This window comes from Pogona vitticeps, chromosome 1, assembly GCF_051106095.1.
Source record: "Pogona vitticeps strain Pit_001003342236 chromosome 1, PviZW2.1, whole genome shotgun sequence".
Classification (NCBI taxonomy): domain Eukaryota; kingdom Metazoa; phylum Chordata; class Lepidosauria; order Squamata; family Agamidae; genus Pogona; species Pogona vitticeps.
This window is the reverse complement of record NC_135783.1, coordinates 175,368,811-175,382,185: the sequence shown is the minus strand read 5'-3', so window position 1 is coordinate 175,382,185 and position 13,375 is coordinate 175,368,811. Positions and strand designations below refer to the sequence as shown.

Genomic DNA, 13,375 nt, shown 5'->3' with positions numbered 1-13,375 from the left:
ATGCACTGTCACGCATGCCCCCAAAGTATTTATTTAAAAAAATTAAAGCAAAGATGACTGTAAAGAAAAAAAGAGAAAGAAATAGTCTCACAACTTATAAGCATTTTACATGCCTTGTAATTATATACAGGCAGGAACTATTATATCTGTAACAAAATAAGCAAGGTGATAATTGACAACATTTGTTTTTGATTAATTGATAATCATGCTAAATGTTCTATATTAACTGAAAATTATAAGAGAACAAAAAAAAAAACACAATTGTCTCTATTCAAGCTGAAACAGCCTCGCTACACTGTTATCAGCAACACCATATTAGAGTTTCTTTTTAAAGCTCCTTTCAAAAAAGAATGACCATTTTCTGGTCCTCCTGGGATGTCAAGATGTTTTTCCACTGGTACCAGAATATTGCCATTTCTGATGTTAAATGTATATCCATTTATTTTTCTGCATTTAAAAAAAATCCCCACAAACCTGTTGTAGTAGACCTGCCCTAGCTTACATATAGCCTACTAAACAGTTACTCATGCTACACTAAGAGATCAAACAACTCTCTCTCTCTCTCTCTCTCTCTCTCTATCTATCTATCTATCTATCTATCTCTTTAATTATCTCAGAGAGAGCAGACGATGCAACAAACCCACATAACCAGCTCAGTCCCCATATCTATTCAGGGAACACAATCTAGCAGCAGTCTATCAAGCGATCACTCTTCTTGAGATCCTCCAATTTAACAGTGAGTGGCATATGCCATCTTTTGCCAGCAACCCCATTCTGCTTTCTGCCTGTTCCTTACAAAATGCTATAGAGGAGCAAAACATAGTAATTTGAACATCTTCTCGAGTAAAAAAAGTTGTGTTTAAGAATTTAGAGTCCCAGCAGTGACCGCCTGCTTTAAGACCCAAGAGTCCTAACAGATGGGACAGAAAGACAGACGGACAGAAATTTATGTTGACAGTAGAACTCTAGTGCGAGATCCAGTTAGCCTCCTCTTGCCCAGATTAAATGTACCCACCAGAGAGTTTGAGACAATGTATTGGATCATCCAATCTGTAGGAAAGGGCACTGGAGATTAGCTGTCCTCAGTATGTCAAGTTTTCAAAATAGAGACAGACACCTTCAACAAGCAACCATAGCAAGAGGTAGCACTCTTCACTGCTGTAGTCCCAAGACTGCACCAACTTTCTTCCCTGAAAGAACGTTGCACCAACATTGTGCAGCTGTCTTGGATTTCTCACCTGAGCACCCCACTACAGAGATACTATCATACAGTGTTATGTTTTGATGCTATACTTAGCTGCAAATAATATGAAACTCTTCAGTAACAACAAAGCAAAAAGAGAATATCGTACAGGAAAATGATAAAGACTGGGCATAAAAAGTAAAAAAACCAAGATATTGTTTTGCTATGAAAAACTGTGCCTACAAAATAATATTATTGGCAACCAAGACGAATGTATCCAGGGCTAAACCCAGCTGCTAATCCCTATAGGAGTAAACTCACTGAATAAGGCCTATTAAGTCAAGGCTTATAGAAATCCCACTCATTTATTGAAATTACTTTGGTTAGGACTAACAACTGGATTTAGCCCATAGTCTTTATTCCTCAAAAATACCAGCTTCTCTGTTTTCTTCACTACCCTATAATACTCTGTACAGCACTATTCTAATGCTACGATCATGGAAAAGTTCACAAACAAATGTGGTTGCTTTCTTCTCCACCTGCCTTCACGTTGCATCCAGTTTATGCTGATCTAAATTGCTCCAAGGTGCAGGAAAAAGGGCAGATTCATTCTGGCTTTTCTTCCTCCTTTGGACCATCTGAAAAACATGCCGTTCTTTCAAATAAAACTTGTTGCAGAAAAATAATACCAGTGTGAGCTTGCGCCATTTCAATTTGCCATTTTCTACAGAAGATCTACTGTTTCTTCATGCCTTGGATTATATGCACAAATTCTTTGACTTTCACTAGCTTTATCTACAGCCTTAAGGCTTACAACATCCTAACCTCTCACTATATAGTTTCAGTAATGCATTACTTTTTTTAAAAAAAAAGTTACATTGAATGAAGCAACTGTTATAAAAACCTCAGACGCTCATAAATGCCAGAGGTTGTGTCATTTCTCACTTATTGCAGCCATGGAAGGAGAACGCCTGTTAACCTCCAGCTCCTGGAACAGCCCTGTTTGTTTCAAACCATTCCATAGGCATCCTGAACCCAGTTCAGCCATGCAGGAAGGTGCCTATCCTTCTAAGGCAGGGGTCTCCAACCTTGGGCCTCCAGATGTTCTTGGACTTCAACTCCCAGAAATCCTGGCCAGCAGAGGTGGTGGTGAAGGCTTCTGGGAGTTGTAGTCCAAGAACATCTGGAGGCCCAAGGTTGGGGACCACTGTTCTAAGGAGTTGCATCCTACACCAGAAGATATGATGAACCTTAATGTGAAGTTTAGCTTATGGGTGTATTCCCCCCCCCCCGATGCTGCACCAGTACAGTAAACAGTCATTCTTACCAACTGTCTAATTTATGTATCTGTGAGTTTGGAGGAAAGTCACATGAGTCATTTCACAATTCACACACCATTATGGGGCACTTGTATTTCCTAACCATTTTTTCCATATAAAAAAGCAGTAATGTGTGAAAGAAACCACAGTGTTCCTCACCTGCCTCCACCTCCCACCACCACACAGACATTATACTGAGATGCCTCTCTTGATTTTGGCCAAGCATTACAGATTGGCAGAGCAGCAGGCTTCTTTTCCGGGGTTCATTTGTTCAGTTCGTGTGTCCCTAAAGGAACACATTCGGTGTCGGGGGCCAGAGGTCCTACCTGGAGTCTCATACATAATGCACACATAGAACCTTACACACAAACATCCTGGTACACAAGTATGGTGCCCACTGAGATCAAGGATGTGTTGAACTGGGGGTGAAGGAGAAAACTTTACCCAGCTGCATCAAAAGGGTTGTTTTCCTTCCACTAGTAGCAACAAGAGTGGTCTCAGAAGCTGCACAACATAAACCCCCACAATCATCACACCAGTTTATCGTCTTTGCTAGAAGGGGGAGTGGGTGGGGTCCCTCCAGCTTCGGGGACCAAACAGAGCGTGTACATATTTTTACAGCCCTCCATCATTTTTTTAAACCCAAAATATTAAAATGTTTAAAAGTTACACACATATAAAACAAGCAAGTCTGTGTCTATGCATTTTGGGCATTTCGCGTCTTTTTTCCAGTAAAGAATACATGCAAGTGTTTTTGCACAAACCGTGCCTTTTGCAGAACAAAGTATGCCAAAGAAGAGTACAAGCCTATATATGTGTACTCAGAAATACATTCCACAGCATTCATTATATCTTGCTCCCAGGCAGGTTTGTCTTGGATTCCTCCTAAAATGTCTACAATCAAACAAAACCTTTTGAGAGGTTTCTAGTTTCCCTACAGTTAGAGCCTGCTTTTCTCAGGAATACAATTTTACAGCATCTACCACTCTTTCAAATTAAGGTTAATTCCAAACATCAGAATAAATTAAAGCACTTGGGAAATAAATAAGTCATGGACATAAAAGAATGCTGTCCAAATTTAAACATGAGTTTTAAAATGTTGTGACATTTGAGGGTATGTTTTGAAATGGGTGTTACATGCATAAATCTCATTATTTGTAACAAGATTAGCGACTGATATTTTGAAAAACAATCCTCAGAATTTTAGTGTAAATGGACTGATCTACCATTCTTCTAAATTTCATTAAATTCCAAGGTATAACTTGCAACATTCTCACACATGTACTAAGCACAATGCACAAAGAGATGTTTCTACCGAACTGTTTGCCTCTTCCTCCTCAGTACATTAGCTGCCCATGCCCCAAAGGAGGCCAGAAAATAAAGTGCAATGTTGTCAGTGAACTACACCTCCCCACATTACAAGAGCTCTTGCCAGCTTGCTAGGGGAGAATCTGCCACATAGGGTGTATCATGGCTTCACAAACTGTGATTTTTCACGCCATAAACAAGCACTATGGATATCTGCTTCTCCCTCGTGCCACCCATTCCCTCCCCTCCTTTTACTGCATGTTACCAATGTTTGGCACAGAGATCCTGCTTGTGTTAAGTCACAGTTCCCTGTTACATCTGAACCAGGAAACTCTGGCTTAATGTTAATTGACAAACTAGCATGATACATCGACATCATTTCTGATTCAGAGATTCTCCATTAAACTATTTGAGTATTTCCAAGACTAAAATTACACTAAAAGCTTCACATATGATCCTATATGATTTATTGCTCAAAATGGATGGTGTTCATGAAAGAATCAAACTGTGTCAAAAGCTGCATATTGAGATGCAAATATTTACTTCTATATTCCACAGCCCTCCAAAGGGACTTAAAGGTATTTTCCATTAAATATGCTATTAAATCCTTAATGGATTTCTGATCAATTCCTCTTCTAGGCCTACATATGTCTTTAGTCTTCTTTTTCCAAATAAAATTATCAATCTAGTCTTGATTATTTCATCAAAATGTGCATAAGGGATGTTGGTCTATAAATATCTCCTTTCACAAGTACATATAAAAGCCTGGGCATGAACAAAATTCCCTATTTTAACACACAATTAATTTCTAGGTATCTTAGCAGCAGCAGCAGCAGAAAAGGGTTGATTCCTGGAATGGTAGAGAACTAAGTGACAATGATATATAGAAAAAATGTCTGGAGTATATACTCTTTTCCCCTGAAAAGCTTTCACTCAGCTTGCGTAACAACAGCATTGCTGGAAGAATTTTTTAAAAAGGAGAAATAATGAGGTAGAAGGAGAAATAATAAAGTGATTGAGCATTTGTCATTGGCAATGATGATGAACTGCCAGACAAGAAGACTCCCTTCACCCCATCTTCCCTGTACCATGGACCTACTTATCAGGTCAGGAAGTCTGAAGCCTGAATGCTTTCCTGGTTGCCTCACCAAAAATGTCAAGGTCAAAGGTACAACACTCGGAACTATGACTTCAGAGCACTAAAGAACTTCATAACACTCCTTGGTAGTTTGAGTCTGTGGTGATCTGTCACTTGTAGTGGACTTTCCTGAGGTGCATTATTTGCAAGGACCTTAAATGTTATCTTTTAGTGGAAATATGGAGTACAAGTGTAATAAATGAATAGAACAGAGCAAGTTAGCATGCAACACAAAAGTGGTAGACCAAAGGGAAAGACAGGACCTGCAGGTGGATGAGGAATGCATTTTGGGGGATATTCTAGCGTATGACTGTTTGAAACCCCAATCTCCCAGAGGGACTATGAGCTGCACTCTCCATCCCTCTAAAGGAAAAACATTGCAAAATGAAAGTCTTGGAAGAATCACAGCGATATTCATGGGGAGGATATATGGGTGAAGAGGTTTCAGCTTTAAGATACTTTGGACCATGGTTTCCAGCTTCTACATGAAATCACTAGGGTTAGTACTTTGGAGGGGCTAGAGTAATGTCAGTAGTTTAGAGGTCATGCAGTTTTTATGTCTCATAGGACAAGCTTCCTATGAGGTACTGTGAAAGGGTAGTATGCTGCTACTCATTACTGATAGATTGGCAGGCAGGCAAGCAGATAGACAGATGGACAGATGGACAGATTCTGCCAAGGAAGGCAAGATTTTCTCCCTCAGTGGATGGAATAACTTGTTCTTCTTTGGGTACTGTTCCGCCTGGAGGGCAAGCAGGCTAAAATGAAGCAAGATGGAGATACTGAAAGCAGGGAAATCTGCTGATTACAATGGAGGTTTGCAGCACGCGGCAAGAGTCAAGTGTGCAGTTTCAGGATGCTGCTAAATCTGACACTATCAATGGAAGCAGAAGTAGCACCAGGAGGGCTTTTATCAGCCTCAGCTGGCTTGCCAGCTGGAATCTTAGTTGGAGAAAGCGAAAATTTCCATGATGATATATATGCTTCAGTTACCTCTGGTTGGGGTGCTTTTAAAGATAGTTTCTGCCACTACAATTGGTCTGGAACATAGCATCAAGAGAACAACTCACACACCTTCTTTACCAGTGGTGCCCTGTTCGTTATAGGATCATTTTTAAATGTCAGTTTTAGCTTATAAAACCATAAATACTTCGCATTTAGCAGTCTGAAGAACTGTCTCCTCATTTTTGAGTCTGCCTATGCATTAAGGTCAGTGTTCAAGGCCCACCGAACACTGTCATACATGCAAAAAGAGCAAGATTAACAGGGAACGGGGGTGAGCATTTTCATTATTGACCCTATACTTTCAAAATTTGTTTCTCATGGAAATCCCTTAATAACAAATTGTGTGCCATCAAATGATTTTTAAATTAAGGAGATCCTCTAGGAATTTCTTAGGTATGAAGTATTCAGAAGAAGGTTACCAGTCCTTCCTCCTGGTCGTACTCTGGAAGCCAACCGGTGGCACAACAAAGAACGCCATCAGCCACACACACACTCTGGGTGATCTTCCTTGGCCCTTCTCCCAAGAGGCACAGGGAAAAGGCAAATTCCCAGCCCCTATGTTCCACAGCCACGTGTTCCAAACCCACTGAGCTATACTAGCCTGACAATCCCTTACGAGTATGCCAAAATACTCTTTGTGAACAATTCGGTGTGCAAAGGCTGCACAATGATTTCCTAGCACTACCTATTTGCCCTTTATGCAAATGGTCACATGCCTGATTTTGCAACCAGCATGTAACTGCTCTGAGATCCTCCTTTGACAAAACCAAAGATACTGACCTAAGGATTCGGGGAAAAAAAAAAAAAAGAAAAATCCAAAGCCCTTGTTGCTCTTGCATACGGAAGAGCAGAATCTGACTTTCAGGATAGGAAGATTATTGATTTCTTAATGGATTACTACTGGACAAAATTTACACTCCCACCAAAAGCATCAATCTTGGGATCATAATTACAAACCTCTCTCAGTGTGTCGAGCATCCTGAGTGAAGCGGGGGAGGAACACCTTATTACTATATGCCGGGAAATGGCTCCTTTCCCCCTCTTCTCCTGTCCCAACCACATTGTAGAAATGCTTTAAAATATAAGCCATTACGGTATAAGTAAAAGGCTGAAACATATATCTTTGTATTAAAGTTACACGATCAAGAGGTAACTGGGATTTATTATTATCATTATTATAATTTGGAAGTACTTGGAAGAAATAAATCAGCAGGGGTACACATAAAGGGCACCCATTTCTTTCAGAACAACCTATAGTTTATCATGATCCACACAGTCAAAGGATTTGCTTAGTCCAGTGGTTCCCAGCCTTGGGTCCCAAGATGTTCTTGGACTACAGCTCACAGGAATCCTGGCCAGCACAGCTAGTGGTGAAGGCTTCTGGGAGTTTTAGTTCAAGAACATCTGGGGATCTAAAGTTGGGAGCCATTGCTGCAGTCCATTAAACATAGACTGGTCTTCTTTTGGCATTCCTTGGTGTGCTCTCGTAGCCAGTGGATATTTGCAATATCTAAGTGCCTCTTCCTTTACAGAATCCAGCTTGAACATTTGACACTTCTCATGACATATAAAAGTCTTTGTTGAAATGTACTGAGCATCACTTTGCTTGCATATTAGAGCACTTTGCTTGCATAGGAAATTAGAGGAAATTGGGTCCCATTGTTACTGCACTCCTTGGCATTTCGTTTCTTGGGGACTGGAACATATATTGAACATTTCCAGTCGGGGGGCATTGTTTTGTTTTTCATATTTGTTAGCATATTCTTCTTAAGATTTTGACAGATTCAGTCTCTGTGGCTTGTACTAATTCTATTAGTGCCCCATGTACCCCTGCTGATTTATTTCTTCCAAGTACTTCCAAATTAACTTTCACTTCACTTTTTAGAATTGCAGGTTCTTCATCATAGGATTCCCTTTCAAAGGAGTCTGTTGTTCCTTTATCTCTTCTGTATAGGTCTTCAGTATGCTGTTTCCACCTTTTATTTATTTTATCCTGGCCAGATAGTGTGCTTCCCTGTTAGTCATTCAATGTTCCTAAACTAGGCTTAAATTTCCCCTCTCTTATTTCTCCTATTTTATTTTTGGTTTTTTTTTCTATTTCTTTACACTAGCTATAGTAATTGTTCTCTTTCTCTCTACGTGACAGACTCTGAAAAGCCGTATTCAGGATTCTGAACCTACTTACATCTCCTTTTACTTTTGTTTCTCGGCTGTTCTCTAGAAATTTTAATTTTCTTATGCCATCCATCCAAGTGTATCTTTTCGTTTAACTGTAGAATTCTTCTTCTTCTCTTCTTCTTCTTCTTCTTCTTCTTCTTCTTCTTCTTCTTCTTTGTTATTATTATTATTATTATTATTATTATTATTATTATTATTATTATTATTATTATTATTATTATTATTATTATTATTATAGAAAGACAATAAGTAGAATTAATAACTGCACCTTAAATAGAGCAGGCCCTACTTTGACATCTAGTGTTGCCCCACAATTCAAGATTGGTTTCTACTCAACTTATTTATTTACAATATTTTTTAGCCGCACCATTACCAGTGGCTTCTGGGCGGCGTACAACAATATTAAAACTTAAAAACATTAAAAACATTAAAATAGACAATATAAAATATCCTATATTAAAACAATTCTTAAAACATTAATATTAATAAGTCCTGCTGCTCATGTGGCCAGCTAGAGAATACCGTTTAATTAAAATGCTGGCTAAACAGAAAGGTCTTTGCCTGGCATCGAAAAGCCAAAAGTGTTGGAGCCAGGTGGCTCTCTATAGGGAGGGCATTCCAAAGTTGGGAGGGAATAGCCGAGAAGGCCCTATTTCAACATGCCATCCCCCTCACCTCTTTCAGGGATGGCACTAATGTTTGAAGTCCACTTTCCAATATCTTTAGTCATCCCACCCATTCCTATATTGGCCTTCTTCACTGCTGCCGCACACTGGGTTGACATTTTCATCGAGCTGTCCACCAGCACACCAAGATCTCTTTCCTCATCCGTCACAAACAGCTCAGAAGCCATCAGCTGATAAATAAAGTTTTGAATTTTTGACCCAATGAGATCCTTCTGGAGCTCTTCACAATCCCTTCTGGTCTTCACCACCCGGAAAAAGATTTGTGTCATCTGCAAACTTGGTCCCTGGGGTACACCACTTTTCACCTCTCTCCATCATGAAAATTGCCCATTGAAACCTACTCTGTGTTTCCTGGTTCTCAACCAATTCTCAGTCCAAACGCCTTCTGAAAATCCAGACAGACAGTATTCATTGATTCACCCACATACACATGCCTGCTGACCTTTTCAAAGAATTCTAAAAGATTTGCGAGGCATGACTTACCCTTACAGAAGCCATGCTGATTTCCCCTCAGCAAGGTTTGTTCTTCTATGTGTTCTAAGATTTTATCTTGGATGCGGCTTTCCACAATCTTCCCTGGGACAGATGTTAGGCTAACCGGCCTATAGTTTCCCAGGTCCCCCCTCCTTCCCTTTTAAAAGATTGGTGAGACATGTGCTATCCTCCAGTCCTCTGGCACTGTGGCCATTTTATGGGACAAGTTGTATATTTCAGTTAAGAGATCAGCAACTTAATTTCTCAGTTCCTTAATAACCCTTGGGCCCAGTGACTTATTGATCTTCAATTTATCAATTACTGTGTTTCCCGAAAATAAGACAGGGTCTTATATTAAAATTTGCTCCAAAAATGCAGTAGGGCTTATTTTCAGGGGATGTTTTATTTTTTTCATGTACAATAATTATATTTATTCAAATACAGTCATGTCATCTTCTGGTTGCTGCACAAGGGTGGAGGGCAGGATTTCACTTAACTAGGGCTTATTTTGGGGGTAGGGCTTATATTACGAGCATCCTGAAAAATCATACTAGGCCTTATTTTCAGGTTAGGTCTTATTTCAGGGAAACAGGGTAGATCTAAAATATCCTCTCTTTTAACTTGTATCTGATTTAATTCATTAGTCAGGAGGGGCTGTTCGGGTAGCAGAATCTACCCACCGTATTCTGTCGTGAAGACATATATAAAGAATTCATTTGATTTCTCTGCAATCTCCAAGTCCCCCTTCACCCCCCTCTTTACCTCCCTCATCATCCAGAGAGTCAGCCGCTTCTCTGGCAGGTTTCATGCTTCTAACATATTTAAAGAAGCTTTTATGATTCCCCTTTATATACATTCCTCAAAGTCTTTCTTTGCCTTCCATATTATCTTCTAACATTTCTTTTGCCAGAGTTTGTGTTCCTTTTTATTTTCCTCATTTGGGAAGGATTTCCATTTACAAAAGGACCCCTCCTTGCCCTTCAAAGCCTCTCTGACTCCGCTCGTTAACCCTGCTGGCACCCTCTTGGACATACTTGGGCCCTTCTTCCTTTGCAGTACAGTATGCACTTCCGCTGGGCCTCTACTACCGTTGTTTTAAACAGGCTCCAAGGCACTCTGGAGAGACTGGGTTCTTTTTGCCTTCCCTTTCAACTTATTTCTAACCAGTTTCCTCATCTGAGGGAAGTCCGCCCTTTGGAAATCCAGGGTTTTTGTGTCACATTTGCTTGTCACTCTCCCCCCCCCGCCCTGTGACATGCCGCATGGTCACTATTCCCTAGCGGCTCAGTGACATTCACGGCCCTAACCAGGTCCTGAGTACCACACAGTATTAAATCCATAGTCGCCTGTCCTCGGGTGGGCTCCATGGCAAGTTGCTCCAAGGCACAGTCACTTAGCATGTCAAGAAACCCGGTCTCTCTTTCTTGACCTGAGCATGCATTGGCCCAGCCGATGTGAGGATAACTGACGTCCCCCATGATTACAATCCTGTCCCTCTTGGACACCTCCCTGAGTTGTCTCCTCATTTCAAGGTCCCCCTCACATTTCTGATCTGGAAGATAACAGCAAACCTCCCCCCACACACACACTATCACATAACTCCTTGGACCTGGTAGTTTAACCCATCTTGATTCTATGATGGAGTCAGACTTGCCATCCATCTCCATTGTGCTGGATTCTACTCCTTCTTTGACACAGATGTCCACCCCACCTCCAACATGCCCCTCCCTATCCCTCCTATAGAATTTATAGCCTGGGTTTGCGTATCCCACTCGTTCTCTGAATTCCACCAGGTTTCCGTTATGGCAACTATATCAATGTTATCTCTAGCCACCAAATGTTGCAGCTCTCCCATCTTTGCTCAGACACTTCGTGCATTTACATAAAAGCACCTGAGTACAGGGTCCCACAAGAAGGGCTGCTTGTTTGTTTCTTTTCCCCCACATCTTTTATAGCAAAAGGCAGCCTGAATGTTGACATCACCAATGGCAGCAGTCGAGATGGTCTACAGGATACCCTGTTCTGCTCCCTACAAGTCACAAAGTGACACCACACAAAAGAAAAACTCAGAAGCGGACTCCTTTTTTTAAATTCAGTTAACCACTTCTCACCCAAACACAAAGTAACTTTCAGGGCTCTTTTAAACAAATTTGAATGGGAGTGAGCAAAAAAGAGCATCTTGTGGACCATCTTGAACACTGGAAAAGTCAATATTGCTTGGGGAGGGCAGTTGGAAGAGAGAACAACCTGACATAAGATGCTGTTCGTTTGCAAGATCTGAACAGAGCTGTTAATGATAGGCCAGTTTGGAAGTCAGTAACTCGTATAGTCACTACACATCAGAAGGGACCTGGTGGTGTAACCCCTATAAAATATTAGAAATGGGTAGGAATAAGAAAGAACAGGGATATAAATAACAAATTTTTGAATCAAGAAGAGCAGGAGAATTGAAGAGGCCAGAACTGCTGTTGCTACTTGGGACTGCTAAAACCCTTGCCTACTTGGTCTAAGTTTTTGAAAATTTTCCTGTGTTATGGATACCCAACCCAGTTCAGGAAGATACCTTGGATTTTTGTCTGACTTTTAAATCAAAGGGACACTTGAACTTTGCAAATTTTACAAGCAACTTCTGTATTGTTGTTACCAAGGACTTCGATACACAAATTACTCATGTTGCCTGTTATATGAACGTAAATAGCAAGTGACTTATTTTGTGAAACTGTGTTTGCATGATTCATCAATAGTAAGCAAACAGCCTCACAGAACCTAAAAGTATTACAATGGCACATAGCATCATTGGAGGGTGTTTTTCCCCCTCAATTACCAAACAATTATATAGTGACAAGATTGGTGAATAAGCACCAAAACTCTGCTAACATTATGTAAGACAATCCCCAGCCATAAAAAGTTTTCCTCAGTGTCACTTAATTTGGTCCTGACCGGCAAAATGCCCTCCAGTAAGAGGTTCCCCTGGCTTTTACCTTGTGTTCATTTCAATGCCAGGTTTATATTTTTCAGAATTTTGATGAATTATCAATGTGTTCATGTTTGTTTAGATTTTTTTTCACCATTGCCACTTCTATTTTGGATTTATCCTTAGCTGTTCTTAATCCCACTAGGTTTTATCTTGTACTTTATTGAATACTTACATATTAAGGATTTAACGATAGCCTGTGTTTTTCTCAAGCTATTGGGTAGGACAGAAATCAAATTGGGTCTTGAAAGCGGCCAGACTGTTAACAACTGACTGGGCAGCTGCCATTATTAATGGGTCTCTCCTTGAGGGGATGCTCATTAAGTCAGCTTGGAAAAAGCCCAACCTGGTGGCTGACGATGTTCATAACTACTGCCCAGTTGCCAATATCCCCTTCATTAGCAAGCTGGTAGTGGCCGATCAGCTTCGGGCTCTCCTGGGGGAAACCAATGCCCTTGATCCGTTCCAGGGCAGGTTCAGTTTGCAGCATAGCACGGAAATGGCACTGGTCACCGTGCAAGATGACCTTCTGAGGGAGGCTGATAAGGGCAAAATATCCTTGTTGGTCCTCCTCAACCTGTCAAAGGCTTTTGATACCATTGACCACGGTATCCTCCTGGGGAGGCCCTTTTGTTTGGCGATCAGTGGTCAGGCCTTTACAACTGGCTCCGGTCCTTCCTGGAGAACCATCCTTAGAAAGTACAAATTGGGGAGATGCTGTCCGCTCCATGGATTCTCAATTGTGGAGTTCCGCAGGGGTCAATCATCCACCCAATGCTATTTAATATCTGTATGAGGCCACTGGGGGGAGGTCATCAGGAGTTTTGGAGCTTCGTGTCACCAATATGCGGATGACACCCAGCGCTATCTCTCCTTCCACCCTTCTGCAGTGGATGCTGTCCCATCCCTTGAATGCTGCTTGGATGCAGTGCTGGGATGGATTAGGGAAAGCAAATTGAGGCTAAAACCGGACAAGATGGAAATCCTGTGGGTGGGAGCCCCTGGTGTCTGTGGTCTGGGTGCTTCCCTTTCTTTTGGGGAACCACTCTTCCCATGAAGGATGAGGTGTGCAACCTTGGCATACATTTGGACCCAGCACTATCAATGGAA

The 13,375-nt window shown here is 41.0% G+C and overlaps 1 protein-coding gene across 6 annotated transcripts in view; it reads right to left on the bottom strand.

Annotated features, from left to right (window-relative positions):
• The window catches only part of IKZF2 (IKAROS family zinc finger 2), a 141,351-nt gene that overhangs the window by 102,338 nt on the left and 25,638 nt on the right, over positions 1–13,375 (bottom strand). The window lies entirely within an intron of this gene.